Source organism: Mauremys reevesii, linkage group 7, assembly GCF_016161935.1.
Source record: "Mauremys reevesii isolate NIE-2019 linkage group 7, ASM1616193v1, whole genome shotgun sequence".
NCBI lineage: Eukaryota > Metazoa > Chordata > Testudines > Geoemydidae > Mauremys > Mauremys reevesii.
In genome coordinates, this window is record NC_052629.1 from 117,733,319 (window position 1) to 117,760,580 (window position 27,262).

At 43.9% G+C, this 27,262-nt stretch overlaps 1 protein-coding gene across 5 annotated transcripts in view; it reads left to right on the forward strand.

The window, feature by feature from the left end:
• The window catches only part of TAFA4 (TAFA chemokine like family member 4), a 128,981-nt gene that overhangs the window by 10,511 nt on the left and 91,208 nt on the right, over positions 1–27,262 (forward strand). The window contains exon 1 of one of the 5 annotated variants that reach the window (XM_039546106.1): positions 13,144–13,259. The exons of 1 other annotated variant lie outside the window; for it this stretch is intronic. The gene's annotated coding sequence lies outside the window, so the exon portion shown is untranslated. Of the gene's footprint in view, positions 1–13,143; positions 13,260–21,740; positions 21,832–23,001; positions 23,105–27,032; positions 27,052–27,262 lie in introns of those variants that run through there. 3 more of the 5 variants (XM_039546109.1, XM_039546107.1, XM_039546110.1) reach the window with 3 other exon arrangements.

A 27,262-nucleotide genomic window follows, 5' to 3' on the forward strand; every position in this document is an offset into this window, starting at 1 on the left:
AGTGCCTCTCACCCACGATTGGGTCCTGCCGATCAGTGCCTCCCCGTGCCTCCCACCTGCTGTGATCAGCTGTTTTGGGATATGCAGTAGGCTCTGGGGAGTAGCGGGGGAAAGAGAGGAGGTGGTGTGCTCAGGGGAGGGAATGGGGCAGGAAGAGGTGGGACCGGGGGTCGAGCAACCTCTGGCACATCGGAAAGGTGGCACTTGTCAAAGGGGCGCCTGTTATTTTGGTTCCACAGTGTTTAATTTACATTTCCTTCCCTCCTGACAGGAAACCTGTTTCTTCCTTTGTTTGGTCCCAGGCTTTCAGGGCTCTGAGCCAAAGTGGCACAGCACAGAGTCCCCCAGGGTTACAGGGCAGGCGGTGACAGAACACCTTACAGGTCTGGGTTGACCCCACAGCGCCACAGATCCCTAAAACAAAACTATACTAACAAAAGCAATATACCTGCTAAAACAGAAGAATCACCAAGAACCAGTTAACTAAATTGATATAACTTTTTCCACCCTCTGCCCTCTCCCATCCCCAAGATAACACACCCAAATAGTTTGGGGTCCTGCCCTGCTTATGGAAGGCACTCTGCCCATCCCTGTGGTATCCAGGTTATGAAAATCTAGACAGAAATATAAAAAACCACAGATGCATGCTCTGGTTTATGTGGAAGCATAATCTCAGCCCTCGACAGAGAAGATATGAAATAGGTCCACCCTTTTTTACCTTAATTGCCACGGGACATAGATTAGCAGATGGTCCCATGGATAGACTGCTGCTATATTATTTCATTTGGAGTTTCTATAAATATCCCTAGTTAATTTATGCAAATGTCTTCTCTTCTTTTAACCTCCTTTAACCTGTCAATATCTTCCTGGCAATCAGGTATCCAGAATTTAATGCAATGCACAAGGTGTGGTTGCACCAGGGCCAAATTAAGGCATATGCACTGTAGGATTTTGAGCCTCAGGTCCTGCATCATGTGAGTACATCACAATCTTAGCTCTCGTTGAAGAAAAAAAAAAGTAATTCTCTAGCCCTCGTGACTGAAAAGAAAGGCTTGAGAACAGGACCGGAGTGCAAACTGAAGCCAGGATGTTTGCCTGAGTCTGCAAACAACCTGAAACAATAGCTATGAGAAACGTAAACTCTACCATGCAGCTAGATGGGGTCTTAAATCCAGGGCTCCACCAGCAAAGGACAGTGTGTGTGACAAGAGGAAAAAAATGGAACCAGCCTACTCACCTTTCCAAGCAGATATACCCTGGCTGCTGGGTAAATACTGAGCATGCCCTGTATATGTGTGTGTGTGTGTGTGTGTGTGTGTGTGTGTGTGTGTGTGTGTGTCGGGGGGGGCTGTTGCAACTCCTAGGATGGAAATGAGACCCCATGCTGCTGCCCTTATTTCACTGATAGAGAGTGACCCCTGCTATCACCATTTCTAGTGAGAGGCCCGTTCACACAGAGGAAGTGGGGTCACGGGTGTGCAGCCAAAGTCAATGGAACAACTTGCGTGCGTAAGTAACTTGCTGAATTGGGGTCTAGGGCTATAAGCATCAGCTTCCACTGATTGAGCTAATGGAGTAACTCCATTAGTTGGCAGATTTAGTAGGCTCTTATCCTCTAATTTCAACCAGACAAAACAGGGACAAAGACTCATGGTCGTCTTGTGTGGGATTCATTGATTCCAAGGCCAGAAGGGACCACTGTGATCATCTAGTCTGACCTCCCATATAACATGGGCCATAGAATGCCCCTAGTGCAGATCTTTCAGAAAAACATCCAATCTTAATTTATAAATTGTCCATGATGGAGACTCCACCACAACCCTTTGTAAATAGTTCCAATAGTTAATTACCCTCACTGTTAAAAATGTACCTCTTATTTCCAGTTGGAATTTATCTAGCTCCAGCTTCCAGCCATTGGATGGTGTTACCCTTCTCTGCTAGATTGCAGAGCCCATTATTCAATATTTGTTCTGCATGTAGATACTTACAGACTGTAATCAAGTCACCCCTTGACTTCCTCTTTGTTGAGCTAAGTTAAGTGAGCTCTTTGAGTCTATCACTATACGACATGTTTTCTAATCCTCTGATCGCTCTCATGGCTCTTCTCTGAACTCTCTCCAATTCACCAACATCCTTCCTGCATCTTGGGCACCAGCGCTGGACACAATATTCCAGCTTCAGTCTCAGCAGTGCCAAATATAGAGGTAAAATAACCTCTCTATTCCTACTCAAGATTCCCCTGTTTATGCATCCCAGGATCTCATTAGCTCTTTTGGTCACAACGTCATATTGGGAGCTCACGAGTCAGCTGATTATCCACCATGACCCCCAAATATTTTTCAAAGTCACTGCTCCCCAGGATAGAGTCCGCCATCCTGTAAGTATGGCTGACATTCTTTGTTCCCAGATGTATACATTTAGAATTAGCCTCATTAAAGACATATTGTTTGCTTGCACCTCGTTTACCAAAAAGTACACATGAGATTCCTATTTATTTCAGTGTGTGCAACAGCAGCAGGATAGGGCTCCAGATTTCCTAATTTCCCAGATTCTTTGCCTTCTTGGCATTAGTACCGTGGTGTTGCAGCTGTCTGAAATCATTCCTTATCACAGGAGCTCATGTCCCCTGTTACTAAACTTCCCCGAGTCTCTCATTGTTCCACTATCTGGGGGAAAGCCAGGGTGGCTTCTGTGGTAGAAGCATCTACTTTCTGGATTATAGATTTAGCTTCTATGCCATTTTAGGAGCCTCTTGGAATCATGTTTGGATGTAGCTGTTACCCAACCATCCAGTAGCAGATTCTTATTGACATGTCGCTTTTTGCTTTTCATGCCTTGTGTTTCGTACCCAAATAATTTTTTCCATTTTCCCCATCATTGCTCTTGAAGCAAGCACATCCATCAGTGTGTGATAGTTGTCATTACAAATAGGTTAAGTTCAGGGAATCTTTAAGTCCAGTTTTCCCCTTGCATTCCACTAGAAGATCCAGAAAGGAGTGAATAATTAGTTAAAGCATTTGAGAAACCGATTTGGCTGGATATTTGAATATGGGGGAGAATTTCAGGTTTATTTATATTGGGGTAGCACCCAGAGGCCCTAATTAAATATCTGGGTCCCATTGTGCTAGGCACTTGTACACATGTAGAAGATAAATAATAAAGACATGCAGAGTGATAGTTTTTGAATCGTTATGTATCCTATCACTGGATCAGAAGCACGAACTGAAAGACTAAGGTCCAGATTCTTCTCTCAGCTACTCTGGAATAAATCTGAATGAACTGCATTCACTTCAGTGGAGCTGCTCTCGATTTACAGTAGTGTAACAGAACAGACTTTATCCCCGGCTTGCTGTCATTATGCCTTTCCATCGAGAAAGGAAGATTGTTTCCAATCTTACTTAAAGTAAGCAGCTTTAATCATTCAGTTTGGACAACACCAAAACTGGTGTGTGTGTGTGGCGGGGTGGGGGGGGGAGAAACAAACACCACAGACCTGAGAATCCTATAATCTTTGGTTTAGTTGTAATGAAATTTTCCAGAATGCGGAGGAAACAGATGGATTCTGATTAATTTCTTACTGAGAAAATTAAGTACAGACCTCAGCATCCAATGTTGACATGAGTGGGGTGCACGAATGTCACTCACGCATCCAGAGTACAGAAAATATCACCATTAGACTATATTTCATTTGCTTGTTAGATACTGAAATCCCAAGTGCAAAAGGATACTAAGCATTGCATTTAGTCATGAGTTAAATATACAGACATATGTAATCCTTTCCAGTGTGCCAGGTTGCTTATCAAAATTGAACTCGATGAACTGAAGGAAAGCTGTATTGCTGCCATCTTTTCTTCTCATTTGAGAGTCATTATTTACTGGTAGACAGAATATTAAGATAAGATGCTCCTCCTAGAGAGAATATTCAACTGTCTCACTATAGAGTTTGAGTCAGGAGAAGTAACCCCGCTTACTCAAATCTGTCAAACAGTGGGACATTAACTTGTAGGGCCATATTTTGAGCTCACATCTGTGTAAATCAGAAGATAACTCCACAGTTGCTTCATTGGAGTTATTCTGTGGTTTCACTCATACGATCTAACCCAGGGGTTCTCAAACTTCATTGTACTGCGGACCCCGTCTGACAACAAAAATTACTACACGACCCCAGGACGGGGGACTAAAGCCTGAGGTCGCCCAAACCCCACCACCCTGGGTGCGGGGGGCAAAGCAGGGCCTGTAACCTGAGCCCCGCCAGCCAGAGCTGAAGCCCTCGGGCTCAGGCTTTGGCCTGGACCCCAGCAAATCTAACGCCAACCCTGGTGACCCCATTAGAATGGGGTTGTGACCCACTTTAGGGTCCCGACCCACAGTTTAAGAACCGCTGATCTAACCTATATAATAGGGGTAGGCAACCTATGGCACGTGTGCCAAAGGCGGCACGCGAGCTGATTTTCAGTGGCACTCATACTGCCCGGGTTCTGAACACCGGTCCGGGGGGGCTCTGCATTTTAATTTAATTTTAAATGAAGCTTCTTAAACATTTTTAAAACCTCATTTACTTTACATACAACAATAGTTTAGTTACATATTATAGACTTATAGAAAGAGACCTTCTAAAAAGGTTAAAATGTATGACTGGCACGCGAAACCTTAAATTAGAGTGAATGAATGAAGACTCGGCACAGCACTTCTGAAAGGTTGCCAACCCCTGCTATATAATTATATGCTTAAGAAAATGTAATTCATTCACCAGTTGTTAGGATATGGTTGAAGCCAGATGGATATAAGAGGCCACAGCTGCTTGCTTTACTTCTATGAGTGGTCCCACTGAAGTTGAGGGAACCATACAATGTTAGTAAAGTGAGGGAGACGTGAGCCATGTTGAGGAAAGATATTCATTATGATTGACTTACACTGTTTTAGTGAACTTCACTTGACTGTTCAAAAGGATGTCACTTGCATAGCTCCCAGTGCATTTCATCACAGAACTCCATGACAGAACATAGAAAGTAGGGGACTCAGATTTTTTCTGTGCTTGGATATTCCCCCCGCATTGGAAAATCAATAACATTAGATTATAGCTGGGTGTTTCCTGAGCTTTTGAAAGCTCCCCTACAGGAAAATGAAACTCGAGGGACCCCTGCTTCAGCCCCACCACGTGTTGTTAAATGTCTGCTCATCAGATGTATACATGTCCCCACTTTCCTTTTGCAGGATGCTGCTGTAGATCAAGATTTTTTGAAAAGTTTCACATTTTGTTGCAAGTGAAATAGGTCTTTTATTTTTAGAAGATAAACTAATTCTAGATGCTAACTTCTGGAAGTAGCACAACGGCTGTCTTACAGTGGAGGAAAATTTAAAAATCCAGGTTTCCTGCAATCTTAAAGTCACTGAAGTCGTATCTTTTAACATAGAGTATTTTGAAAATTGCAGATGCACTGAATCGTGAGAATAGCCCTGAAATGACATTACTAAATGGAGCCCATCTTTTAAAGTCATAACTTTTATTTTAAGTGAGTCGTGCAGTTTGGGAAAACCTGATCCTGAGGTTCTTGGGGTTATGATTGTTTGACCCAGTTTTGCCCTGTGCTGACATACAGTCTGTTCTTTGTCTGTGAGATACAGAGGAACTTTTCTCAACCTTCATGCTCATTAGAGAACAACTAGTGGTTTTTGTGGCCATAAATATGTAAGATTCCAAATAAGATGGAGACTGATTTTCAGAAAGTTGAGGTTTGATACACAGTCGCATGTGTGTTTTACACACACAATTAACAAAATGGTGCGTTCACACTGGTATCCATACCCATTTCTGTCTGAAACTGCCATAATTATGTGTCCAAAATGGTACACTGCTTGTGCACCTGCAAACTTTCTGAACAGCACCATTCTCATTAATGATCTAGGCCTGTTCTCACTTCCTCCGTTGTTTCATAGTGCTTGATTGATGATCGACTGGGGATCCAAAGCTAGACACTCTTAGGCAAACAGCTTCCTGTCTTACTTTGTTGCTAGTGATGAGAGGGCATGCTGCCTCTTTATTGTGTCACCTGGAGTGGCTGATGGCCTCTTTTGGGACTACATGTTGTTGTTGTTATTTATTATTTATTGCACTGACAGTGTGCTAGGCACACCCACATGGGTTTGGTTTTGGCCCTCCAAACAGAGTCAGAATGTCTGTCTTTTCCTTAGAGAGACAAGGTGGGGGAGGTAATATCTTTTATTGGACCCACTTCCATTGGTAAGAGAGACAAGCGTTTGAGCCACCCAGAGCTCTTCTTCTTATCTTTCCCTTATTTATTTTAGCCTATACTGGCAACCTATGTCAGTCCCCAAGCTCCAGCTTTGCACTAACTTAGGGCCTGATCCAACTCTCACTGATTTGTGCAGCTTGATTCATGTCACCTACGATTAACCTTCCTCATATTCTTTCCCTCTTCCCCTCCCCCCAAAGAATATGCCTCTCTTTGCAATGACAACCTAATCCATCCTTGCTAGTAACAGCCCTTTCCCTCTTTAGATAGTGTTTGCTGTCAAGGCTTTTACTTGAGGCTCTTTCACTCTGTACCAAGGCCAGGTGGTACCCTGCTGTCTTCTTCCTTTGTTTTCTCTCTGTGCACCACTTAAATCCCACTCAGCGCTATTCTGAGGATTTAAAAGGTGCATTGGCTTTGCTGCTGGACCTCTGACAAGGGAGAATTTCATCCTACTAACAGAACAGCCATCTCCTACCACAGGCTACATGATGCTTTTCTGATTCAATTACTGCATTGCCTCAAGACCTCAGATGCTCCCGGAACTGCCCCACCAGGATAAGATACTTTATTAATTACCTGATTTACACCATTGCTAGACACAGCTTTCTTGTGCTTACGGTCCTTTGTTTGCAGTTTTTGCAGATTTTTTTTTCACTGAAAAATGCCTCGATTTTACAAAAACTATTATTTTTAGTGATTTTTTTACCCGAATTTTGGACCACTCAATTACATGAAAATACTGATTATGTTAACAAAATGCCATACATTACAGTAGGTACAGTAGGTAGTATGTTCATCTATAGTCCAAGTGTAAATGGAAGGCTTTCTGTTAAAGTAAGGCAGTGTAGTGGAAGACACACACACACACACACACGCATGAACTGTTAATGAACAGTTCATGAAATAAACCACAGCATTAAATTGCTTTTACTTTCAGTACACTTACTTTTCTCTATTTGTTGATTTTTTTTTCTGTCCTCCTGTACCCTAATATTAAGCCCAACATGTACCCAGAAAACAGTGAAGTACATTTTTTGCACTGATTTTCATCATTTTTTAAATTTTAGTAACAAACACTGATACACTCCTGGGAAATTTTAAAGAAACTAAAAACTGAATATGAAGGACCTTGTGGATATGTGAAGTAATGCAAACTCAAAAAAAAAAAAAAAAGGAAGATCCTGCTCACAACACCAACACATAGGCCTGGGGAAGGGTGTAAAGGAAGAAGATGCAGAGCTGTAGGAAGAGGTGAAACCAAGTAGAGAGACCAGAGGTGGATTTGGGATGAGGCTAACATTATGGGTGTGGAGCTTTTAATGAATTAATTTGTAAAGTGATAGTGCAATGGACTGTTCAACAACTGCAGAAATGGGTCACGACTAAAAATAGTTTAATAAACCAGTTCAAGTAAATCAGTTTAGTACATCAGTTAAACTGAGAATACACTCAGCCAAGTGTAGCCATTTTCAAGGTACAGAATGATGAAAATTGGACGTGAGCGTCAGGTTGCTTTTGTCTCGTTATGTAAGCGTCACACCTGAAAGACCCAATTGGCACTACTTCCCATGTACAAGCAAGCCAGTTTAGATATTAAAATGGGGTATAATGATGAATGGAAGTGTGGGACGTGTCTTGGTTATCCTAGGTTCATAACATATAATTGAATTATTTTTGTAAGCCTATTTTAAGACCTTTGATTTCTGGCTTCTGTTTTTAATTAATCAGCCTGCTCTCGCCCTTGTGCATTATTATGCTGTTCATTAGCATTCCCTGAGACTACAGAAGTTTGACTTCTGAATAAAGTAGTGTACAAAAGAGAAGGGAGGCTTTTTATCTAACCACTTAATAATTTAAATGGAACTCTTCTTTAATCATTGTTTAACTGCACAATAGCTGTTTATTTAAAACGTGCATCAGCTAATTTTGCAAGCAGAAATAGAAGAAAATGGTTAAACATGTTTAGAAATAATGAGCCTTTTAACTATTCTAATCATCGAAAGACTTAAAACGTATCCAGGACTTACTCCAGCTCATCTTGGTGAGACAGTCACAGAGTCCGGTGAGGTGTCAAAAGGTACAAGCCTACTTCTGTTGGAGGGAAGCAGTGGACCCCGGTAACTGCAAAGCTAAAAGATGATTGGCAGGGTGAATATTGTTGGCCTGGCCTCCAGCTGTGAGGATTGGGGCTTGTGAAAGAGGAGGGGGTTTGATCACAGGACTGGGGACCAGGACTGCTGAGTTCTAACCCTTTCCTATAGGTTTACTATCTTGCTCACATTGGGCAAATCACGTGGGTCTAGAGCCAGCAGGGACTCTCCCATTGATTTAAATGGTGCAGGATTAAGACCTTAATCCCTTTGCTGGGTTTTTCATCTGTAAAATGGGAATTATAATTCCCCTTGCAGGGGTGTTTCAAAGATTCAGTTAGATGGTATTTGAAAAGTGCTCTCAATACACTAAAAATAGTGAGCATCTGTTCAGCATTTGTACATTGAAAATGCTTTACAGCCATTACCTAATGTATCTGAACAGCACCCCTATGGGATAGGTATTGATATTCCCATTGTATAGATGGGGAAACTGAGTTGGGGTGAGAGATTTGTTCAAAGACAGAGACTTCGTCGGAGCTGGGGTGAGTTCTCAGGCCTGTCTCATGCTTAAAGCGCCTCTTGCATAAATGTTGTGTATAACCTAGTACTCTAATACTTTGCATAGGGTAGATAGGTCTGAAGCAGTGCAGACTTATGCAGGGTGAAGTAGCAATGAGATGAAGACTAAGTAGTAAATCGCACACAGCCTAGCTGTAAAGAAATGAAATTGTAGCTCTGAGCAGTCATCAATTGTCCATATGGCTGCTTCACACTCAGAGTGAAATTCAGCACAAGGCCTACATGGGATGTAAGCAATGCATGGGTGTGTGCTGTTCCTCTGGGCAGCGGTGAATTTCACCTTAAGAGGATAGTAGGGACACCACAATAGCACCTCTGCAGCCAAGAGAAGAAAAGAAAAACAGACTGTCTGAGACTAAATTTTCAAAAATGACTAGTGATTTTGAGTGCCACCATTTTTGAGTCACCAATGTAAAATACCTTTCACAAAGGCCTTATTTTCAGAAGGTGGGTGGTTAGCACTTTTAAAAAGCAGACCCTTGAAGCTACCTCAAGGTAGGCACCCAAAAATTGTTACAGCCAAAACCATTAGCCGCATTTGAAAATTTAGGTGTGTCAGTTTATATCTAGTGCACCAATCATTGTAGTCGTGTAAGAGTATTGGATTGGTGCGTGTGTGCGTGTGTTTAAAAAGTAACTTGCAATTAGGTGCAAAGTGCGGTTGCACTGACCAAACCATAAATGGCACGTCAATGTTTTCTATTGGAAAAGCAGGAAAAAAGTTTAAACAGAAGATGTAAATTCTTCCTCTATAAAGCAGTTCATCTAGAACACAGTCATAACCAGGGGCGGCTCTAGAAAGTAGGCTGCCCCAAGCAGCGCGGTGCGGTGCACCGCCCTTCCCCGGTCCCGCGGCGGGTCCCCTCTTCCCGCGGCTCCGGTTGAGCTCCCGCCGGCATGCCACCGGAGCCCGGGACGAGCGGACCTGCCGCAGGCATGCCTGCGGGAGCTCAACCGGAGCCGCGGGAAGAGGGGACCCGCCGCAGTCATGCCTGCGGCAGGTCCACCGCAACCAAATGCCGCCCCCCCGGGAAAGGGCCACCCCACGCGCCTGCTTGGCGCGCTGGGGTCTAGAGCCACCCCTGGTCATAACACAACAAACGCTCTTACCAGTCCCCAGCCCGGATATGTGGAATTGTGCACTGATGTGCAACCCCATTATTTGTCATATGCTGCCAGTGCAGTTGGCACTGTATGAGCCAGAGGAAAAGATGTGGCCCCGGCCCTGAAGAGCTGACAACTGAAGCAGGAGGACAACACAAAACACACAGATAGAGCCTTCCTCTGGCTTTATCTCAAATCTTCTAAAATATATATAATGGGTGAATAAGGGCGTTTTTCTTGATGTTACTGTCCGAAGGCTTCACAAAAATCTGGAGGCAGGATTGAAAAAAAGAGAGTGGGAGCACTAAGCTAAGCATGGAGTCCCATTCATAATGGGCAGCATGGAGGAAGAAATGAAATCTGACGCTAAGGGCTTTATCCTGCTCCAATTTAAGTGACCATTAAAACTACCATTGATTCCCCCTCCTTCCTAGGAGTAGGATTGGGCCATAAGGAAGAGCGGAGGCATGGGATCTGTTGGTGGAACTGGATTTTGTGGGTCCCTCTCTCTCATTCTCAACAAAATTACCTAAATGGGTTGCAGTTGCCACTGTAAATTTAATAATACAACAGATTGCGCTAGAGAAGGTACAGTGATTTTTAAGGTCTTGCATACAGTAATGCTGGAAAAGTTAGGCAAAAGTCAATTTGAAGGACCATACCTGGTTGAAATCCACAATATGAATAACCTTTTCAGCTTTGCTCAGAACACCTGTGGTGGTCCATTCCGTTTATCCACTATCTCTTTGCATTACGTGTTGATGATAGCTGGTACTGCAATAGCACTTAAAGGCCCCAGCCACAATCAGGGTGTCATTGTACTATGCACAATACACTCACACAGTAAGAGACAAATCCTCCCTAAAGAATTTGGAGTCTAAATAGACAAGGCAGTCAAAGGGGGAGAGAGGAAAGTGAGCAGTGGATTTGGGGTCGGGAAGGAATTTTCCTCCAGGGTAGATTGGCAGTGGCCCTGGAGGTTTTTCGCCTTCCTCCGAAGCATGGGGCAGGGGTCGCTTGCTGGTGGATTATCTGCTACTTGAAGTCTTTAAATCATGATTTGGAGCATTCAACAGCAGAATCAAGGGAGTGAATTAGTTTAGGAGTGGGTGGATCGGCTTATGTGGCCTGCATCTTGCAGGAGGTCAGACTAGATGATCATAATGGTCCCTTCTGATCTTGGATTCGATGATTCTATGATTTGCCCAAGGTCACCCAGTAGGTCAGTGACCCCTGCATCCAGCCTCTAGAAAACTGCCAGTAAAACATCATTTTTCACTAAATGTAATTTAATTTTAATTCCTAAATTTGACAGTCCATTTTCTTATGAATGCAGCATATTACTGACCAGACCTGTGACCAGAGGAAGGTTGGCAGGTCAAGCCTCTGGCGTGCTATCATGCCTGCCAAGTTGCCAGTGTTTTCAAAAGAAGATGCTGATCAGATTTGCAGACCAACCCTTTGCTTGGGAAATGGCTTTGTCCTCTTCCCCCAGCTAGGGCATGCCCAGGTCTCTGATCCTAGCAGTGGCTCTGCTAGGCAGCTAAAAGCTTGGGCTGAGTGGGAGAGCAGCGTGTGCCATGCAACCTGGGAAAAACATCAAGATCTTGCACTGCAAACAACTTGTGTTTCCTCCCTTGCAGGGCTCTGGGGATGCAGCAGGCACAGAATTCCCAGAAACAAAAGGCGTCTCCACTTTTACTGTGCGCTGTCATGTGATGGCAGGGACAAGAGGAATTGGGAACCTTATGGAGCAGAAAGAGGGGGAAAGAAAGAGAATGGGGTGCTGTAGGAAGATGCTAAAGGAAGAACAACAAGTACTGTGCTTCCTCTCTCCCTCTGAAGAGGTAGCAGGCAGAGGGACCCAAGTTCGGTTTAAAGGAAGGGTTAGTGTATTTGGGAAGGTTACTTGGAGCCTTTGTGGGCTCAGCTGAGGCTCATCCATCTTCCAGGCTGATAATCTGAGCTCTGAGTCTTCAGAGTTCCCACATCCCTGGCTGACCTGGGAACTGTTTGCCAGACTGAAAGTGGAGACGTCTGTGCTGAGGGGCATTTGCACTCGGGCATCCCTGTTTATGTTGCAGGGGCCGCGTAATGGAGAATGGGACGGCCTGTCAAAATGTAGACGTGGTCCTACTGTGGGGTGAGGGAAACAATATCTATCTATGCCCTGTGTCTGTAATTTGTATCTGTATCACTCCATGCTTTTGAAGAAGTGGGTTTTTTTTTTTACCCAGGAAAGCTTATGCCCAAATAAACCTGGTGGTCTGTAAGGTGCCACCAGACTCCTTTTTTTTGTGGCTACAGACTAGCACAGCTACTCCTCTGACACTTACTGGGTAAGGAACAGACACTGGAAGGCAGAGACATAAACAAGGGGATGGGAGAGGGGAGAAGATGATTTCTGAGGACGCCAATGTGGGTTCCTGGGTCTCTGTCCTGATACGAGATCGATGAGTTTGCAATCGCTCCCAGGTAGTTCCTTAGCCCCCGCCGCTTATGCTTGTCGCGCAGACGGCCCTGGCCCAAGGCTGGCAGCATCCGCAGCCTGGGTTCCCCCAAGCCCGCCCAGTATTTGCAGGGGATGGGGGGACAGCGGGCGCGGGCAGGTCTCAGGACTCAGATCACGATGAAATCTCCCTCCCCCAGCCCCGCTCTGAAGGCTCGGAAACCTTCCCCTTCGGGGTCTGAGGCGGCGATCGCGGGGTTGCAGCGGGGCCGCCCGGACAGCACGGGGAGGGGCGGGGAGACCTGGGGGCCGGCTGCCCCCCCCCTCGCAGCCAGCGGCGGGGGAGGGAGCGGGGCTGGCCAATCAGGGCCGGCTGCCATGGGCGGGGGGCTTTCTGGGCCACTCTAGTTTCAAACCAGCGCTGCAGCCTCCCCGGCTGAGTCTCCCGTCGCCGCGCTGGGGCTCGCCCCGGAGTCGGACGCAGCTGGCCGCGGGGGGAGTCCGGGGAAGGGGGGCGCGACCCGCCCCACCGACCCAGCCGCTTCGGAACTTCCTTCCCTCCCTGCCCGGCTCCGGCCGGCGGCGCTGCCCGGGCCATGGGCGATGAGCCCGGGTGAGTGGGCGCCGGGACCTGCCGGCTGCAGCTGCGCCCCGGAGCCGGGCGCGGCCTCCCGGCCACATGGCGAGCGCCCGGCTGCCCCCGGCGCACGGCTGACGGCGGGTCTGGAGGGGGCTGGCTCCGTCCGTCCGTCGCTGGAGCAGACAGAGCGGCTCCAGGTGAGCCCCGGGCCCGGGCTGGGTCTCCCAACTTTCGGGGTAGGGGGAGCGGGCGGCTCGCCAGCCCCGGTCCCCCCTTTGGTTCCTTGCGGGGGCCGGGCACCCCTGAGTCCGGGGAAGGGGCTTGTTCCGAAAGGAGCCGGGAGCGCTTGTCCGCCGGTATCCCGCGGCGGCGGCGGGGTGCTCGGTGCCGGCTCCCCGCTTCTCGGGGGACCCCGGGCTGTGTGGGGAGAGCCCCAGTGCGGGTCACCCCCCCTCCGGGGAGAGCCCAGGCGAGTTCGAGCCCGGAGCCCGGGCTAGTGCCGGGCGAGCTGGGGCGAGTTCGAGCCCGGAGCCCGGGCTAGTGCCGGGCGAGCTGGGGCGAGTTCGAGCCCGGAGCCCGGAGCCCGGAGCCCGGGCTAGTGCCGGGCGAGCTGGGGCGAGTTCGAGCCCGGAGCCCGGAGCCCGGGCTAGTGCCGGGCGAGCTGGGGCGAGTTCGAGCCCGGAGCCCGGAGCCCGGGCTAGTGCCGGGCGAGCTGGGGCGAGTTCGAGCCCGGAGCCCGGAGCCCGGGCTAGTGCCGGGCGAGCTGGGGCGAGTTCGAGCCCGGAGCCCGGGCTAGTGCCGGGCGAGCTGGGGGCGGCGATGGCTAGTACTGTGCCCGGGGGCGGTCTGGCGCAGAGGCTGCTCGCGGCGGGAGGGGGGCTCTGCCTCAGGACCCCCCACCCCGGGGCTGGCAGCTGCTGCAGCCTCGGGGAGCTGCCCGAGTGCAGCCGGTGCCGAACGGATCGGGGGGTTGCTGGGGAGGGCGGAGATGTGCCTGGTCTGTGGGGGGCAGGAGGAGGGTCCCCTCCTTCCGCCTATTGCCCCCCTGCAGCCGGGCCCGCCGAGGAAGCCTCCCGAGCTCCCGGTTTAATCCCGGCGGGGAAGCTCATCCATACAACGTGACATTTCTCGGGGAGACAAGTGCTTCGGCCCCCGGGTCCTGGGACAGCGGCGATCCGCCCTCCTCCGGGCCCGGAGCGCGGGTCTGGTTAGCCGGGCTCTCCTCGCTCCGCCTGTTTTCTTCCCCCGAGCGCTGGAGACGCCAGGCAGGGAAGCCCTGGAAGGGGCTGAACAAAGTTTCGGTCCCGGGCGTCAGCCCACCCAGTTCAAGGTGGTTACAGCTCCTCTTGCGGTTCCCGAGCTGCGCGGGTGAACAGGGCCGGCGAGGGTCGGTTTACTCGGGATCACTTGTGTTTGAAGGGCTCCAGCGCCGAGCCTGCCCGCAAATCAGCTTCTGAGCACGGCTGGGTTTGTTGAGCCGGAGTCACTGCTCGGATTCCGGGAGACTCGCCGAGCGCCACACTGAACGCGTCCGCTGTCAGCTGCGCCCCGGTTTGCCCGGCGGGGCTCTCCCGCGTGTGCACACGCAGCAGCAGTGCGCTGAAAATACTCCAAATAAGAAGGTTCATAGGAATTTTTTTATATCGCCAATTTAAATTAGAGTTTGACTCTTTCCCCCTGATTACTCGGCGATAGGGAATAAATAACTCCTGACAGCAAACTCCCCGTATGCCGCTGAGAATCCTCCAAGGTGTGTGCTTAACCACCGCATTACAACCTGAGCACAGATGCGTTGCGGAATTGCTTTGACATGTATGCTTTTCTGACGCGCTGTTTCATAGCATGCACTCAGTGCATATTTGCCTGGTCTGTAATTATAATTGCTATGTATATTTAAAGGGAGCAATCGGAATTTGCACTTTGTTAATAACACTTTTACACTAAATGATTAGCGAAGTGCAACATTTATTCTTCAAACAGGTAATGATGCGGTTTAATCCATGAAGTGACTTATATTCATGAATGCAGTTATCCAAATCACTGTGGATAAATAATGACTTGTCTGTTCCCAGAGTGACCAGCTGGGTATGGGCAAGCTGCCTTTCATATGTGCATCAATTCACCAATCGGGACCTCCATTGGTAGACCTAGCATTGTACAATGCTATTTTTTAAGTACATCTGCCTTCAGATTTGACTTGCCTTGCCACCCCCCTAAGAAAGTACCAGCATGTCAATTTACATTACTAAGAGAGTATCAATATTTCATGTAAATAACGTACTTTCATGGCTCTTCTACCTGTGAAAATGTCACGGTTACAGTTTTGTTCCTGAGAAATGGATTTGACTTCATTTTGCCAAACATTATGGTTCCTGAAATAGTTTTTATTTCCTGGACCAATTGTTGTCTCACCACTGGCAACCTCTTAACATTTTCAAATGGGACCTTTTGAACACACACACTTTATTTTAGCTAGGGATATTACAATGCCCATTCCTCTCAATGAAGCAGGCATTCTTTGCTGACCCCATTCCACTGCGAAAATAAAAACGGAAGATAACCATTTTAAAGCACCCGATCTCTTTCCCTCCCTTTCAACAAGTAGCTTTAGTCTCTCTTCCAGTGATTTACGCTGATGATACTTGCTATGTAGATGATTGGGGTAATGTGCATGATGTTAAAACTGCAGTCACTGGGGTATGACATCACCAACAGCCAATCAAGTGACTGCTTTGGACACACATTGACCTAAACTGTATTCTAAAACTGATTTAGTGATTCTGCATCGCTTCTGATGAATAGGCCAAGTGTTGGCAGAATGGACCGATTCTTAACAGGTTTGGATTGACTTCCCCCTGCCCCAAAAGAAGTTGAATTTTTCAAAGGTTTCTGGTTAAGAGATCGGTTGAATGTTGATACCTTAGTTTTCAATAAACCAGACATTAGTACAGTGTGCTACTGCCTGATTATTAAAAAAACAAAAAAACAACCTGATGAGTTCTCAATCCAGACCATGAGTTGTCATCTGAACAATCATATTTCTATACATCATATATCTGCAGGCACCAAATACCATTAGTGCTTTGGATGTGATCCTACTGCAACCTTTACATGAGTAGCCAGGAAGGGTGGTAGACCTGGGCCCTATGTTTTTACTACCTTGCTACATCCCAATTAAAAAAATCCAATAGCTTTCGGTAGCTTTTGCAGTACTGGGCCAATATTACTGAATCTGACCCAACTTTTGCAATGCACATAATATCTCTGCACAGTCTGTTCTCTTCCACTTCATGACACTCAATTAAACATTATTGTTACCTTATCATTTTGGGCCTGATCCAATGAAAAGATTTTGATTGACTTCAGCAGAAGTTGAATCAAACCCACTTGTGGATATACCAAATACGGTCTGCTTGTAACTGGTATACATTCCTCCACTATTTTTTCACATTCCCTAGAATTTACACTTTTGAGCCTATTTAAAAATATTTTGTGCACCAAGTTCAGTCACTGGAGTGTTTCATTTATATTCTTTCTTTGCAATTATTAAATAATATATACAAATTGCAGTGATAATATATGTAGGAAGCATTCAATTTCAGTGAACCGCATGAAGTATTCCCACACTGCCCGTGATGTTCCCCAGGAGTGTGTGTTGTTCTCATGCCTTGGCTACCCGTAAGACGTGACAGAATACATTTAATGAATTACCTTTAAATTAGAAGGCAGTAAACAACTCATTATTTGATTAGAGGAATATTAAAATTAGAAGAATGTTACAGTCTTCTGATATCCTGTGGCATGTTTTTTACTAGCTAGGAAGTGACATGGGTTACTGCAGAGAGGGGAAGTCTCTAGAGAATTGTAATGATTTTCATCTGTGTGAAATCTAATTTTTGTAATGTTTTTTTAGTTGACAGAGTTTTTGCTTTCCCGTTTTAAATTAATACAATTTGTTATTTTGAGTGAAGTTAGTGCTTGTGAAGGGTGTTGGGTGGACAGCCTTGAAGGTTGAAATCCCTTAATTAGAGAACAAGAGCAGCTTCAGCAGTGCTAAAGCAAGCATTATAATGGCTTCAGTCCTTTCTGAGAGGTCCTCTGCCTTCTAGAAATGAGATAGTAGCTCTGTCCCTAGCCCCATTCAATCTTTGGCCTCTGTTTAGGCTTCCCACCAGTGGTCACTGTGGTTTATGTGATGTGCAGAACTGCCTGCTGAGGGCATGATCCAAAACTCGTTGAAAAGACTCCATCGATGTCAGTGAGCTGTGGAAGAAGCCCTAAGAATGTAATTTCAGTTCACATACATCACCAAACAGGTAACGCAGGGGTTCTCAAACTGCGGTTCGGGACCCCTCAGGAGGTCACGAGGTTACTACATGGGGGGGGGGGTTGTGAGCTGTCACCCTCCACCCCAAACCCTGCTTTGCCTCCAGCATTTATAATGGTGTTAAATATATAAAAAAGTGTTTTTAATGAATAAAGGGGGGGGGTCGCACTCAGAGGCTTGCTGTGTGAAAGGGGTCACCAGTACAAAAGTCTGAGAACCCCTGAGGTATCACATGGTAGTGATTTCCCGCAGCTGCAGACATGGGTTGGAGTTGAACTGGTGATCAGTAGTAGTGAAAGTGTGTATGCGGGCTTCCTTGATTCCCCTCTGCCAATCGTTTTTATTTAGCTAGGGCCAACTCTTGCAGTCCTCACTCAGTCAGAACTCCCATTTTGCCGCAGTAAAGACTGAAGCTCTCAGGATGGTTGTGCCTGAGTAAGAAGGACAGGAGCTGTCTGACACTGCTTCTGATCTAAAAACGTGTATGTGCAGGTAAACAATAACGAGGTGTTTGGCTGATGGTAATTAATGACAGTAAACAATTTAAGGTTCTCCTTGAAGAAAGGTCCCTATAAAATCTTGAAAGTGCTCCACACTTGGGACTCCCTTTGACATTAATGGGTGTTCTTCCTGCTGTAAAGCCACTGCAGGATCAAGTACTTCATTTACAACTACGCTTAATTTTATTTTATTTTACCGTAAGGGGAGTGTATAGTTAATAACACCTGGATGCTGCAAAGCAAACATTTCATCCTTCTCCTGCAGCGTACGTGTCTGTGCCTAAGCCAGTGTATTAAAGAAATTTCCAGGAGCAAGGAATGCTAGAATCTCTGCAGCATATGTTCATAGAGCCAGCTAGCATCCCTGCATTGGCTGGATGGTGCTTTCAGCTGTAATGCATGCTGAGCGCTTGCAAACCAGGGGAATTTACTTTGGGGTTGTGCCACTGTAAGCAGAGTGTCTGTGCTGCTCTAAAGAATCCCAGGAAAGCCAATAGGAACCAGCAGGTTAGTGCAGATTTCCACAAGCCACATCACTGAAACCGAACACTTTTTAAGTGATTGCTTTGTAACTCCTTCATGCCATGGCCCTGATTCCTCTCTTGCTAGGACTTAATTCCATTGACTCCAATAGAGTATGCCAGTGGACAGTCCAAATAAAAAAAAGTAGAACCAAATTTCATGGTGGTGCTACTAATTTTTTGTAAAATGTATTAGTAATTGAAACACAGCGGAAGGGAGAGCTTTGATAATAGAACCTTCATGGTCAGGTCTGTCTTGTAGAATATTCTCCTCAACAAAGTGCTCACACAAAGAACGTCTCTCTTTTTCTTGTTTGAAATGACAGCTCCTGTGTTCTGGGAGACTACGAGCAATGATAAATAAAGCAAGCAACAGTATTTATAAACCATGCTTTGCATGCAGTACTGCAGGTAACAGAGTTTGGTTAATATACTTTGTTTATTTAAAAAAAAGGGCTTTGCTGCCTTTGTTTTCTGAACCACTACCTGCAGTACATGTTTAATTATGTTGTTAAAGTCCTGCTGATAAGAGGTGTGTGTTTTCAGTTGGGCTAAGTCTGGCCATTCTAATTGTGGGAACAACTCACACCTGGTAAAGGTAGATCGGGACACCGACAATTTGGTTCTAAAATGGCAATAAGCAATTTTTCTGGGCTGTATCAAGAAGAAAGAAAACCCAATTCTGGTTGTCAGAGCAAGCCCTAGGCTTGGATAAAGCAACTAGTAGATCTTTTAACAATTTTTAAATGAATTGCAAACCTCTGGCTCGTGTTTGTACAGTCCAGGATATCAGAATCTCTGCTTGCATTTTACAAACTATGCATCACATTCTCCTTGGACACAGATTTCAAGGGTTATTAATTATTTAAGTCTGTGGAGAATTTGGCCCTTTGTTCACTAGCTTTAGTAAGAGTGAGGGCCAAATCTAGGCCTCGAAGCAGACAGAATGGCACTGAATGTTTAATAATTCTTTGCAAAATTAAGTTTTGGTTTTTGTATTGAGATGTCTTTCAGAGGCAAACATTGCAATGCACAGAAAATTGTGATAGCTTGAAAATATGATATAGCAATTAAATAGCAGGATTCTGTTCTCCCATGGGTGTGCAAGAGACATGGGTGTATTAGGATTAAAACCTTAACATAAGTTATTGGTGGGTGAATGGAATCCCAGCTTAACATTATTGAGGTTGTGGTATTTTAGGATCAGGGTATGTATGACTGGTTGGGTCTAGTTACCTTAGGATGTCTGTGGTGTTCCCACTAGTCAGTGAAAAGTTTGTGTGTTCCTGGTAGTTTGATCAGTGAATAGAAGTACATTGCAGATGTATTTATGTAGTGAAGTGCAGAAGTTTTCATTACTAAGGAAGGATTCATCTTGTTACAGTAGTGAATTTAGGATGCTAAGCTGTGATATTTTCCTGTTTCTAGAATGTTATATTGCATTGAGATGAAATCAGGGTGATAAAATAAATGTTTCCTTTTTAATTTAAATCACTATAACATGCTAATAACATTGGAGACAGCAAGTTTCCAACTTCAGAAAAAAGCATCATTTATTATTTTTCCTGGTAAAATTCATTCAACCTGCTGAGACTAACTATAATTTTTTTAAAATAAAAGAAACTTGGTTTGGATCTTCAGCACCAATAACCCTTGAGGATCCAAGCCATGACATAGTAGATCCATCCTAGTAAAATTTTTGGGTCTCCCTAATCCCCCCGCCTGCTTCCAAAAAATAGAAGATCCTAGGGCACATTTAGTGGGTACCCCACAAATCCTTTCCATTCACCCCCCTCTCCTGCTCCCAGCCATTGGGAATGATGAGTTCTGAAAAAAATTTTTGTGGACCGGGCTACTTTCTGCTGTTGCCCTGTACCCCCCGACACTCAGGCTGGTGGGGGAAATTGACTGAGCCGTCCCCCCAGGTTCCTACAATTGCTGCTCCAGTGGACTGTCTCCGATTGAGCACAGGGGTTCTGAAGTTCCTTCTGCTCTCTGTTAATGAACAGAAAAAGTTGGGTGGTTGGCTTTGCTGGTCTCCATGTGCAGCTAACTGCATCCCTTGCGCCTGTTGCTGGAGGCTCCACTAGCTGCTCGTTAGAGGAGCTGTGGTTTGACAACAGGCAAACAGTTGCTGTTTCTGGATTTGAAGTGGTCCATAGAACTGCCTAGGAGGTCTTTGTGGCTGGCAGGGCCTCCCTATGAATCTAAGCTCTGTGGCCATAGTCACCCCGCCTCTTTTCGTAGGTGTGGTGGGAGGAAATGGGTGACTAGGCTGCATGGTGGGATAGATGAGGTGAGTTGAGATCCCAGTGCCTGATGGGGCAAAAGACAGCAGAGATTCCATAAATTGGAACTGAGGATGATCTATAAAAAAGAATCTGTGCTGCTAATATATAGGCAAGTGTGCTAGAGAACCACCTGCTCTGTGTATCTGTATGCTTCACAGGGGTGCTCCTGTAACAACCCCACCTGTTGATTCGTCCCCTTGTGTGATGAATTAATAAAGAATGAAGGAGACAGACACACTGACTGACTAGTTGTGAGATGAAATGGAAAGCAGCCTCCAGCTGCTATAGTAGTCCAGACAGGACATTAAGTGTGTGGAGAGAAGCCCAGCATCCCACTGCTAGTCCAGGAGTCCTGTCCCATCAGCTGAAGCTGATCATGAGATAGATTTCCCATCATTTTGTACGCATCAGCTTATGCTGATGATGAGGATGGATTTCCATCTTTTGTACCATCATGCAGCATTCAGTAAAGATAGGTGACATGTAAAAGAGTCAGAGGATTGTTTTACCCATCCGTGGTCCATGCGGGGAGCTTTTTTATTTTGATTTCGACGGGCAAACAGGAAATATTCAAAAGTTCTTTAAAGAGCCATTAAAATCGATATAAGGTGCCTGCTAGTGTGGACGGTTTCGGCGTTAAATCGGTTTTACGCTCCTAAAACCGATTTAAACGCCTAGTGTAGACCAGGCCTCAGAGTTGTTGTTGCTGGGCCTGACTCTCTTGCCTTTAGTCCTGTGGCGTAGTGCCTTACTCCCAGGTGTAGCTGCACTGATTTCAGTGGAACTACTCATGGAGGAAGGAGCCACGCAGCATGAACACAGGTGTAGAGGACCCATGAGGATTATCTGCTGCGCTTGCGTTAACAGAATATGGGCTGTTTGATATGTTAATTTTTGTACCAAATATTGTCTGCTTAATTCCTGTGAAGCACCTAGAGTCTAAGATTGATGCAATAAAATTTAAACAAAATATAGGTACAAGCCCATTTGTATATAAAAGTACTCAGGCAATTGAATCTGAAAATGGTTTCATAACTTGTTGGAATATGGAAGAATTGCTGTAAGGGGGTTCAACAGATGGATTCACTTCCATTATTTCAGTTCATTAAGCAGCGTTTCTGAAACTTCAGGTGAACATGCATTATTCTGAGGAATGGGATGAGAGAGCATTTGAAACTTGCATGGCTGAAGCTGAAATGTATTTCCAGTGGGTTACTGGGAAAATATTTACCAATTGCAGGGTTTGCTTGATTCTGGGCAAAAAAGGAAAGAAATGGGAAAAACTGAGTTTTAATCTAACAGTGGCTTTTAATTTGGTGCTGGATGATTTATTAGTTTTAGTTTTAAATGTTTTAGCATAAATAAGTAGGTATTAACATAATTCGAATATCTTCACAAACACATACCTTTAAAAATCTGCAGTGACTCTACTATTTAGGAGAGTCTTATTTGAGAAGGAAACTCCTCCAATTTCTAGATCTACCTGACACAGATGAATGCAGGGAGGGATGGTTTATTTTATGGAAGGATTAATGGAATGCTGCATCAGAGGAATGGATCCCTAATGAATGGCATTCAGCATATCCTCATAAATTAAAAGCACTTCTACCAAAAAATCTACTTTAGTCTTCTTGTGCATGTCATTAATAGTTCAGGACATTCATTTATTTAGATTTAACAATAAAAAGACCATACAGACGCTTTGAGCACCCTCAAAATAATTAAGCTTACCATAACAATGATAACTACCCAGCAATGTTAAATGCTAACATAGACGTATATTAACTCAGCCTGCCTGCAGCATTAAATAATTCAATGGAGATAATTTACCTCAGCCAGCCAATAAATAAATTAACTCCCTGCCCCCCACCAACCTGGAAAAATCCCCAGAACATCCCTTTATGTCCATCCTGTGCAGAAGCATACCCGTTCTACTGCCTCCCCCAACCAAAGCCCTGACAACATCAAAGTTATTAGTCAAAATGTGAGCGCTTATTGCAAATGTAGGGGAAATATTCCTTCCAATGACTTGTTACATGAGTTTCAGTTCTTAACAATTTTGCATGGGCTCCAAGCCAACCAATAATGCATCCAGAAATGCTCCAGTTACTGCATATGATACTCTAAATCAGCTTTTGAGCTCCATTTCATTTGCACTATTCCATTCCCCCATGCAGTATAGAGAGAAACAAACCAATTAAAAGGGCAATACAGTTGTTTAGGATTTAAATAGTTAAATTAAGGTATAATCCTGCATCCCCTAGGTACAGTATCCAGTACTCTCACAGACTTGAGCAGCAGTTATGTATACGTAAGGACAAAAGAATTCTGACCCTGCTTCTGTCTACAGAACCCTGCAACCAGAATTGGATTCTGCAATGGGACTTACTCGCATGAGTAAAGGTGAAATGATCAGGCCCATAATTGCTTCATTTTAACAAGTTGTATCTAAATTTGAGTATTTCTCAGATAATGTTAATATACTTCAGAAACTACAGATCAAATTTGTTCTCTAGTCACAATCTATTCTCCAGCTTTCTGTTTGTTGTTTTGTTGGGAGGATTAAGGGGACCAGCATTTAACCAGTCTCTTTGCAAAAGGCCATGAAAGCCAGAGGAAAATCAATGTTTTTAGCATTGGTAGGCTTTTGCAGTGTGGAAGTTGAACATATTTCTCATTGAATTGGACTTTTAGCAGTGAATAAGCTATTAATGTTAAATCTTGCTTAGGACTGTAGCAGATGATGGCAGCTATATGTAATAATTTTGTAGCTATTTGTATTTAGAATATATATACTTTAATTTTGCTGCAAAATTGATTGTTACCAATTTGGTTCTCCTCTTTGCTAAAAACACCATACTAAATAAACCAATTTGTAATGTTGGTGTAAGTATATTTTTATATACAAATAACATGTTCTGTTGTTATCATGTACTGCAGTCTTTTATTTAAAATCTTTTTTTCTTTTGCTACACAAAGGGTTAAAGCAAAAGGTGTAATAAAAGTTATACTTTGGCTACTTTACTAAAATTGCTGTTTGGTTATGAACAATAAGGTTTAAGAATAACATTATAAAATGGGTTTTTGAATGGATCTTTCTGTATTTCTATCAGTAAAACTGCACCCTCCATATAATACATATGCAATTTGTTTTTAAATGTCAAACCAATTTTTGCTGCTACTGCTTTTTTTTTAAAAAGCACAAGAAAATAATTCTGTTCAAATTCCCCTTAAATATGACCAAAATGATGATAACATTATTAAGGAGAAGGGCCAGACTAGCTGGAGGATATACATTAGTCACATTAGTTTCACAAATAGATGTTGATTTAGATATTGATAGTAAGGACACGTTCTAGTCATTTTATAGAATTAACAATTGATCAGCTTGTTAGGTCCGAGTCCTTCATTACAGCATGTTTATTCATTATTGTCATTACAAAGTGGAAGTAGCTGAGATCATGATGATTAGCAGTGCAAAATCTAAAAGCATTGAAATCTGTTTTAATATTAAACTTTTTTGCACAGATACACCCTTTTGAGTAACGTATTGATTCCTGCATTTCACAAATAAACCCGACTTAACTTAAAAACAGCTTTGTCAATTTGCAGTTCATTTACATTTTTCAGAAACTCAGGCCTATGAATCAGGCTGGAAACAGTGTAATATGTGTAGTGTAAAACATTCTTTTCAAATTATAGTAGGTTATGTCTTGCTCTGTGTTGATATACATAGATATATAGTTACAACTGATACACTTAAATATGCTGACATAGGCGAATGCAGAGATGGCATTCCAGCAAATATATTCATGATTGTTTGCTTGTTACTAAATGTATCATTTCTTTTAAATCAGCAGTGACTTAAGCTTGTGCAAACTTCAGAACAAAAATACCCAAAGAGGCTTCTCCTGGTATATTTGACTAATATATTGAAGAAGATAAATAGTTATTTTTAAAATGTATTACACAGTAGAACTGAACACAAAGGGAAACCATTTTACAAATCTGAAAGTTAAGGTCACCCTGAGAAGAAAAGGACACTTACGGTGACTAGAAAAACTCTGCTTCCTGAAGAAATTGAGATTCAAAGTTTACTCTTTTCACAGTTTCTTTTACAAAGCTTTGGGATCCCAAGTGTAAAAGCAGAGTCTGTTTTGATGTGCAAATATTTCAAACTATATAGTACATGGAAAATAAGATTCTAACTTCCAGCCAATACTATAGATTAGATTTAGTCTCTTAATTTGTCTCAGTGTATCAAGCTTTAATGATGGGTTTTATAATACAGAATCGTACTGTTTTACAATAAAATTTGTAAACATTTAATTTTAAACTTTTAATGAATACTTCCCCCCATCTCTTCTTTACCTTTCCCAGATAATCTTTCTTGTTCTAAAAATCCATCATATATTTTCATCATATACATATCATGGAGCAAATAATGCATAATTCACACTTCTTGTGACATCTGCTCAACAGCATTTTATTAGGGTTTGTTAATAACACTAACGAATTATTTGTTCTCTGACTCTTACCTTAGCTAATATTGCTAATCTGTTTGAGCTGTAGTAAATCAGGGCAACACTAATATATATATTTTTAAGAACTGAATAATGGTAGATCTAGACTCTTAATTTTTTAATTAAGTCACTTATCTTCATCTACATATTTATCAGTGGAAAATACTAAGATGTATTAGCTGTTTTTATTTTTGTTATGTATGTAAACATGCTATAACATAACCCAGAGTAGTGTATGGAATATTTCTGATTTTCTTCTTTAATTTACAGCGCAACTTTATAGTGTTTTCTGTGAAATATTCGTTTGTGTACTAGAGGTGTTTAATTTGCTGCTTGTTCTGCTGTTGGCAATAGTATGCCATGTCATTGCTTATACAGTAGTTTAACTTAGGGTGTAATTCATATTTGAGTTTGGCCTTCGAGCCAGATCCTGTAGCAACACCGCAGTGCTTCTTACTGAGAGTAACAATATCTAGCTCTTATTTAGTCCTTTTCATCAGCAGATCTCAAAGTGGGTCAGTCTTTACTGCGTGTATCCTCACAATACCCCTGTGAGGTAGGAAAGTGACATTTTACAACTGAGGCTGAGTGACTTGCCCAAGGTCATATAAGACAACAGTTTATCAAGAAACTCCCAAGTCATGGTGGTTTTCAAGGATGAAGATCCTATTACTGAGACTAGGAGGTAGCTATATATGAAGATCGGGACTAGAACAGTTTAAGGCCTTCTACTTCAGGGTTGTGGGTCACTGCCTCTGTTGTTGTCCAAAAGCAGTGTTGCAGTTCAGTGGTTTTCATCCTCTCCAGACAAATCTATTGCTTTTCTAGAATGAGACCTCAGCTGGCTCCCACTGCTGCTTATCCAGTTGTGCTTGGAATTGTGCTTTGGCTTCTCCTGACAGCAGTCTCCCAGCTGCCATGTTTGCAGCAACTCAAGCCCAGCCAACTGGAAGTGGGGGCATCTCAAGGCCAGGCAGAGAGGGTCATAATTACAATAGCAGAGGGACCCTAGAGTACCATTCACAAAAGAGCCTGAGGAAAAGTGCTAGCACTGGTTTGCCTACCGGCGGTAATGAACCGCTACTACAGTTGAGTAATAAGTTTAGGGCCACTGGAGCTATTGGCTGATGGTGGGCAGGATTTGACCCTTGATAACTTTACACTTTTTCAGGAAGTTGAAAAAAATGGTCTCAGTGGATGACATGGAATATTTCTTCCCTTTCTAGGAAAATATCTGCGGGAGAGGGTCTGGGCTGCAGAGAACTATGGGAGGATCCCTTTTTTAGTGTTTTCCTAGGGTGCATGGCTTGTTCTTCCCACACCTTATAAGTGGTCATGTCATCAGGGTTTCTTTTCCCTGCATTAAAACCCAGGACCATCTTTTAAGGTGATTCCTCCAGGATGGAGGAGCTGTGAAGCTCCAGTTGGTGGTAAATCTCTGCCAGTTTTTCTGTTGATCTTGTATAGGAGCAAACAGTCCACAACCTCCTAAATCCCCCTATCCCAGAAGAACATCCCCATATCCTATGGAGTTGGAGGCAATGCACCCCAATTACTCTCTGTGGGGTGCGGAGAGAACCCTCTCCGCAAGTATTACTGGCTAGCTATTTAAGTGTAACAGAACGAGCGTTGACTCAGACTCCGCTTTGATTTTTCCCACTTTTTATTGGTTCATCTCAGAACTTAAATTTTTGATTATTACTCATTTCATCCACACAGATATTATGTTTAAACACCAGCCGCGTTAGGGGTTTTGCTACATTCGAAATAACAAAATGGGAGCTTGTGTTCCTAGTTCAGAAGAGGAAAACTGCCAGAATCAAAGAGGTAAATAAGAGCTGATGAAAATTAATTGCAAACCTGTCAAGTCTGGTCTATCTCATTGTATCATTATTAAATGGTGTTCAGAAGATCTTATCAGTGTAAAAAAAACAAAACAAAAAAAACCCCAACTTGCTGAATTGTGAGAATTCAGCAAGCAACAGGCTGGGATTTGTATTTCCTTCAGATGTTCCCACTTTGATCTTACGTTCAACTT